This window comes from Myotis lucifugus, unplaced genomic scaffold (genome assembly GCF_000147115.1).
Source record: "Myotis lucifugus unplaced genomic scaffold, Myoluc2.0 scaffold_34, whole genome shotgun sequence".
Classification (NCBI taxonomy): Eukaryota; Metazoa; Chordata; class Mammalia; order Chiroptera; family Vespertilionidae; genus Myotis; species Myotis lucifugus.
Window position 1 is genome coordinate 1241268 of NW_005871082.1, and position 8123 is coordinate 1249390.

Genomic DNA, 8123 nt, shown 5'->3' on the forward strand with positions numbered 1-8123 from the left:
CCAATAAGTAAAAATAAAATATGCATAGAAACAAAATAAAAGGCCAGATGAGACAGACTCCTTTAGAGCTAGGAGTGACTTTCAAAGTCCTTGTTCACCCAACCTCCTTGTCTCGCGTTAGAACAGACTGAGCCTGGGGAGGTGGGATGACTTCCCATGTTCACATGGCTGTGGGTGCCAAGCAGGGACTCACACCTTAGTCTCTCAACTCCCAGTCCAGGGCTCTCTTTGGTAAGGGAGGCTGTGTGGGGTCACATAGCGTGCGATTTGAAGGCAGATTTCTGGCTTCCGTACGGGCTCTTCTCTCACTGTTGATCTGATCTTGAGTACGTCACTAGCTGGTTCTGTTTCTGCATCTGTAAAGTGGGGATGAAGATGTGTATTGTAAATGGACACTTTGAAGATTAAATGAGATAATATGTGAAAGAATGCTTTTCTAAAAGTGTTTTACAAATGTTATTACTATCTCACACTTTATTCCTGTTTGGTAAAAGAAGCCTAAAATCACTGGTGATACCATCCAGGCCCTGACATTGGTCACACTCCTGAGCCACTTTGGCCCATCTTCTGTGGATAGCATATTTCTTCAAGGGAGCTAAAAAAGTTAAATTTTTGGAGCATCAGCTCTATGAAGAAAAGAGGAAGCATGGGAGATGTTTCTGGTCAGTTGCTTAGCCTTCCTGGGCACAGGTCCCTTCATCAGGGAGAAGCGGGGCTGTGGGAACAGTGTGCTGTGGTCACAATGTGCCCAGGGTACCTTCAGACAATGAAGAGTGACTTTCTCTGTAAGCCTGCCCCTAACGAGCTCTGATAACATGCTCAACAGTTCACTTTATCCTTCTCAAGGCTCCTTTCAATAGGAAGCCCCATAAACCCTCATGAATGGGAAGGGTTCGAACAGGGAAGGGAGAAGGCTGTTACTGCAGACTCCCAATCACAGGGCACAGAGCCGAAGAGACTGCCGTGGCCTTGGGCTTGAGAGATCCATTAGGTCCAGAAAACTTTCTGGCACTGAGGGTAGTTAAATGCTGGGAATGGAGAAGGCAACAAAGTTTGTGAAAATTGCTTTCTGATCTTTATAAGGAGAAGGAAAACTTAATTGTAGCCTGATTGGAACTGGGGAAATGGATTGGGAAGCATTTGTGGTGATTTTACCTTGCAGATAACTGACAGCCCATGACATGCTGGAGGTTTCAGTTTTGACACTCCCTCCACACACTCACTCCTGTTGTGTGCACTGTGTGTGTACATGGGTTTGTGTAGCTCTCTGGGGCCTCCCACTTCTGTTCTGGGTCCTGAACTTTGACCCCTCCTCCCTGTCTACCTCCTCCTACCCAAGAGCATCCCCCCCCAAACAACAACAATAACAACAACAACAACAACAACAACAACAACAACAAACAACTGGTCTTGGTGCCAGCAGCTACGCTGGGTCATAAAAGCTCAGCATGTTTAATGATAATGGGGAGTTTTCTGCCAAGATGACCAACTAAAGAGAAAACAGAGAAGCAAGTTGGATTTAAAAACATTTGGGGAGCAAGATGTAAAAACTTTAATTGGTTTTAGTTTTGCTACCGCTTTCTGCATGTATCTGTCTCTCTTTCTCATTTTTAATCCTCTTGAGACTGGGTAAAGATTTCCTAAGCAAGAGTAAAAGTAATTATATTGAAAAACAGAATTTTTTCCCCCTGAAGGTATCAAGTTAATTGTCTTTTCTGGGGCTAATTGTCTTTTCTTTGTCCAGGTGTGAAAAGACTGCTTGGAGCTAGTACTAGTTTGCCTTTGTGTTTTTCAGATATACCTGATCTCATTTGTTCTCCAGATGTCCCTGTTTGCCAGTAGTTGTTTATTCCCCTATTTCCCAGATGAGCAAACTGAAGCCCATGTAGGCAAAACTCACCGCTGTGGTGTCAGCACTGCCCGTTCCCACCTTCTTCCACCACCTCCCACATCCCTGACAAGGGGTAGCACACCACCAGGGCCCCTTGAGCACTAGCTCACTAGACCCTGCGAGCTTCCTGGTGGCTGGCAAGGGCAGGGAGTTTTCACTGCTTGTGGGAGGATGAAGACTTTCTCAGGGACATAGTGAGCTTGAAACAGTGAATAGCCTTTACATTTTGTTTTAGTTTCCTAAACTACCCAGTTTGTGCTCTAACAAAGTAGCACAAACTGGGTAGTTTCAGATAAGAAATTTTTCTGTTATAGCCCTTGAGACTATACATCCAAAATCAAGGTGTTGGTAGGGCCACACTTCCTCTACACACTCTAGGGAAGGTCCTTCCTTGCCCCTTCCTAGCTTCCGGTGGCTGCCGGCAGTCCTTGGTGTTCTTTGGCTGATTGCTGCATCACTCCAGTCTCTGCCATCAACATATGGCTATCTTCCCTATGTATCTTTGTGTCCACATTTCTCTCTTTCTAAGGATATCGGCCATTGGATTTAGGGCTCACTCTACTCCGGTGTGTCCCTATTATGACTTTTTACATCTGCAGACCCCATTTCCAAATACGGTCACATTCATAGGTACCAGGGGATAGGACTTCAACATATGTCTTTGAGGGACACAGTTTGACTCACAACACCATATTTTAGTCTACCCTTTCTGCTTGTTTGATTTTAAAAATGCCATTCATTTTTATAAGATTCGGTTTTTATCATGGAAAGTCATTTTTATTTTATAAATTTATAAGATTCAGAAAAATACAACCCCTCATTTTCCTAACACTCAAATGTACAATGATTGACACGTATTTAATTCCAGTATTTTTTGAGAACAAAAATATTATAAATAGAGATCTAAAAATTACTGTTAGCCATCTCCTCAGCTACACTATCCTCTCCTTTCTCTTAGAGCAGTGGCTCTTTCCTCTCTCTTCATTTTAACCAGTTTCAGTGTTCTGGAGGGCCTTCTTGTCTCACTGGCTGCTTTGGAGCATTCTAGGCAAAAGGCTTGCATTGTCCTTGCGGGGAAGTCATGGTCAGTGGCAGTGGTCAGGGAGTTGGCCTTTTGAGAAGGGAAAACATTATTTTCTCTCACTTAATGGAAAGCATTGATAAGAAAGAAACTCTAAGTGCCACCAGTGAAAAGTGGTCCTGATACTGGACAGGGGACTAGGCCTGGAGCAGGTCTGCCTTGAGTTGGCTGGTAGTATGTGGATTTTTGATTTTGTGCTGAAAAGATTTCACAACACAAGTCCAGGTGATTTTGAGAGTACATTTATTAAAGCTGGGGACAGTGAAACACGGAAAGGCTTAGGATAGAAGCAACAGGAAACTAGGAGGGATTGTTTTGGTTCTCTAGAAACGTTATGGGAAAGAAGTGAGCCAAGGCGGTGGTAGAGCAGTGGTTCTCAATTAGGGAAGTTTTGGTGCTACTGTCATCTAGTTGATAGAGGCTATGGATGTTGTTAAACATCCTACAATGCACAAGACAGTGTCACCTGCCCAACAAAGGATTATCTGGTCCCAAATATTAAAAGTGCCTTGTAGTTCTGTTTTAGGGAGAAGCACTACCATGATATTGACATATATCCTTCTGGAAACGTTTTTTTTTTTAAATTTTGCATACATTTACAAGTCTGAATAAGTAATATGTCATATTGTGTTGGTATGCATGAGTAATTTATATTAATAGTATCATAAAATATTCTGCATCTTGCTTTCTTTATCTCTAACATTTTCTAGCTATATCTACCTTGATATATACATATTTATAATATGCACTTATAGGTACATATAATTTCATTTAACTGATCTATAGTTTGCTGTTTTTTTTGAGATATAACTGACATTTAATATTATATTAGTTTCAGATGTACAACTTAATGATTTCACATTTGTGTATATTGTGAAATGGTCACCACAATAAGTCTAGTTAACAACCATTATCCTATACAGTTATAAATTTTTCCTTGTGATGGGAGCTGTTAAGATTTACTCTCCTAGCAACTTTTAAATATACAATACAGTATTAGTAACTATAGTTACCATGCTAGAGTTGGCTGTTTTAAAAAATGCCTTTATTTAGTAAAAAACTTTGATAATCCTATTCCTATGTCCCACATTAGGCTTATTTTTTTTTTTGAGAGGGTCAAGTTTTATTTCCTCATGTCATTTATAAGTCTGGAAATCCAAGAGTAGATGCCCCCAGTCCTGTTGTCAAGTAGGCCCATATTCTGGGATGTTAATTCTCTTTAATAACTTAATCCTCTGAAAATATAGCAATATCAAAGGCCCTGAGCAGCTTCAATCAGCTGGTTGGGAAAATGAAATTGTGTCATAGCTCTAAATTAATGTTGGTAGGACCAAACCCCCCAGGATTAAAGTGAGGTCCACTCAGATTATGGTTTTCAGAAGATAGGGCAATACATTTGGAAAAGAGAGGCCACTTAGAGGAACTTCATCAGGTTTACATAGACTATCATGTAGCCAAAGTTCAAGTTATTGATCTCAAAGGCTAATCACTGAAGGACTCAATGGAAAGCACCTCCATCCAAGTAAGAAAGCTTGTATTTGACCTTAGCTATTTCCTAACTGAGTGACCTTGCACAAGTTAGCCTTAAAAGTCTCAGTTTTCTCCATCCCTATAATAGAGGTAATAAGACATCAGTGGATTTCTGCAGGGATAAAAGGAGAACAGTACTTGGTATCTGGTAAGTTTTTAAAAAGTATTAGTTGATCCTGGAGTCTGAATCTAAAGAGATTGGCCTCGTTCCTATTGGCAGCAAGGAAGCCTTTGGAGTTTCTTTAGAAGCATGGGAGTGATATGTTTAAATGTGAGTTTTTGAAAGCTAATTCTGGCTTGGAAGCAGTGTATAAGGAGAGATAGAAGTAGGAAGAAGTTGCAAGCACAAAGATAAGTTATTAAGCTTTTGAAATAATGCAAATGAGAGATTCCTCTCTAAACTGAGTGAGTGGAGTGGAAGGGAAGTAAGGGAGAGGGGTGTAGAGAGAAGAGAGAAGGAAATGAGGGCTATTTAGGAGATGACATCAGAATAACTGAAGATTGATTGGATGTGGGTTGTGAAAAAAATGAGGTGAAGATACTGGGATAATGCCCAGGTTGTTGGCTGGGTCTACTGAATGGGTGATGATACTAAGGAAGGTAACAAATCAGAAAGAACCATCAAAAAAGGATGTGGAGCCCTAGCCCAGTTTGGCTCAGTGGATATAGTGTTGGACTGGGGACTGAAGGGTTCCGGGTGCGATTCTGGTCAAGGGCACATGTCTGGTTTGTGGGCTTGATCCCCAGTGTGGGACATGCGGGAGGCAGCCAATCAATGATTCTCTCTCACCATTGATGTTTCCATCTCTCTCTCCCTCTCTGAAATCAATTAAATTTTTTAAAAAAGGATGTGGAAGAGGAAATAATGAATTTTGTTTTTGTAAATTTTACTGAATTTTCTCAGTAAAACAGGAGCCCCTATAGCATCTGCTAAGTGAAGGAGATGGGAAGGGTTTGGAAGAGCTGAAGAACAGAGCAGATTGGGAAGAAGTTGAAGGTTTGCTGAGTCACCAGGTATGAGAGGGACAGAATTATAGTTGCATTTACTGGCACAGATGGGCTGTTGATTTCTGGTATTGATCCATTGCTCAGGGGCAAGGGAAGTGGGCCTTTAGATTTCCTCCACAATGGAGGACTGTTAGGGCGGATGTGTTGGGAGTGTAGGGGGTGAAGGAATGATTAATCATGAAGGAGGTGAGGAAGAGATAATATACTGTGAAAATTAAGAGATTGGAGTGTTGTGGCTCTATAGGGTCAACAGAGAGGATTAGGAAGAGATGGCAGCTAGAAAATAGATTTTTCTGAAATAGGCATTTGGTGGAGAAGTAGTTCTGGGAGAGGTCAAAGTTCAGGTGGATATGAAAGAAGTGAGGGTGAAGGTAGAGGTTACTGGAACAGAGAACAAGGAGCTGTGAAACTAGGGCACTGTGCATATGGGCATTATACACCATGGTAGGAGACAGGGTGCATGAGGGAACTGTTAGCTAAGAGGTAAATATCTCAGTGAATGTGGCAGAGTAATCTTGGGGTGATGTATTGGTCAGTTATTACTGCATAACAATCACAAAAATCTTGGTGGCATACAACAAGTTAGCATTGATTTAGCCTTCACATTTGGATATCCAGGACTGACTCACTGGGTCATTCTGTTAATCTTGTTTCTGAAGGTTGGATGGGATCTAGCTGATCTAGGTTGGTTGTGTTTAGTGGGGGCGGAGGTCTGGCTGGAATGGTTCTGGTTATTTACCTGTTGGGACTGGCAGGCTGTCTCAGGCTGCTCTTCTCATCATGATGGCAGAGGTGCAAAACAAACAAACAAGCAAGCAAATTTCAAACCTTTGGTGACATAATTCCTGCTAACATTTCTTTGGCCAAAGTCAAGGGGCAGGGAAGTACACTCCACCCATGGAGGTCATTGAGGTCATCAAGGGTAGGGAGCGAATATTTTTGAATGATAACCTAATTGACCACAGGTGGTAAATAACTAAAATGAGGATGGAAAGAGGATGGGGTTGCAGATGGCACAGGACCCTTGAATGACAACAGAGGGTCACCTGTGTATGTGTGTGTGTGTGTGTGTGTGTGTGTGTGTGTGTGTGTTTGCTGTCTGCTCTGCTCCCATCCTGAGATGCAAGTGGCCCCCATGAAAGTGTTTGGCAACAAGATTACTGGATTAGAGAAGACACAGCTTTCTGTATTGTGAGGGGTCACATATGAACAGCAGGAATTCCAGAGGTCACAGAGGGAAGAGTTCAAAAGAAGCATTGGGAGGCAGCTGGCTACCCAGAGTCAGAGGACAACTGACTGAGCAGAGATGTCCTAGCTTTGGGAAAAAATTTGGCAGATACACACAAGCACAAAGCTGTTAGAAGAGCTTGGGCTGGCCCAAGGGAAACTCTCCCTATTATTCTGGGACTGGTGATGTAAAGACAGGTCCCCATGTTGCTTTGAGTGGGGTTCTGTGTGCTGACTCTTTCTAACTGAGGAGGGCGGATGCTTCCCAGGGAGGAGATGTTTCCAGGGAGAGGTTGTCACAGCTCTGAACTATACTTGGGATTTCACAATTGCTTTTACTCTGACAGGGTGTTGGGAATTCCCCCCACCCCCCACTACAAATAAAGAAGCAAGAGGGTGGGTGTGGGAAGGAAACAACAGTTACAGAAATAACATCCATCCTTGGACAGAGACTCTAAGAGAAAGATGGATGGGGGCGAAGCACGTCAAACCTGTACTTCATCTCTTGGCAGAGTCTTTCACTACCTTTAATGTTCTTGACCTTCCCTCACCCCAACTAGGCTGTAGGCTCACCGAGGGTCAAGGCTGAGCCTGTTCTATTCACAGCTCTATCCCCAGTGCCAGACACACACACAGAATATAATGGGTGCTTGATAGATATTTTTAAGTGGATGAATGAATGTATAATACAACATTTTAAAGTTTGTATATCCATCTCCACTTAGATGAACTCCAGATTTTCTTTTGGTAGCATCAGTCAACAAATCCAGGCACCTCTTGAATATGAAGCCGGTGATCAGACTCTGGGCATTCACAGAGAGTGAGACATAGACCTTGCAAGATGGTCACTTTTCTTCACTTACAGCTTAGGGAACAGTAACTAACAATGCAGAGCTATATAGCAATGTTTCAAGCCTCAGTTAGCCCATCTGCAAAAGGGGGAGGTTCAGCCAGGTTCATTTGGGCTTCTTTCCTATGAGGTGCCTAGGAACTTTTAATATTTTATTGTTCATTGTGAATCTCTAAAGCAGGGAAAACAGTTTGATGTCTGTCTTAGTCAGCTTGGGCTGCTATAACAAATATACCATAGAGTGGGTGGATTAGACAACACATTTTTCTTTCTCCTAGTTCTGGAGGCAGAGAAGCCTAAGATCAAGGTGCTGGCAGATCTGGGGAGGAACCACTTCCTGGTTTACAGATGGCTGTGGTCTTGTATCCTCACATGGTGGAGAGCAGAGGGAGGGGGAAGCTGGCTCTCTCAAGTCTTTCTTTATAAGACCCTAATTCTATTCATGAGGGCTTCACCTTCATGTCCTAATCCCCTCTACAAGAGTCCTGGCTCCGTCATACCACTTCTTCGGTGAAACCGCCTTCATTATATTTATT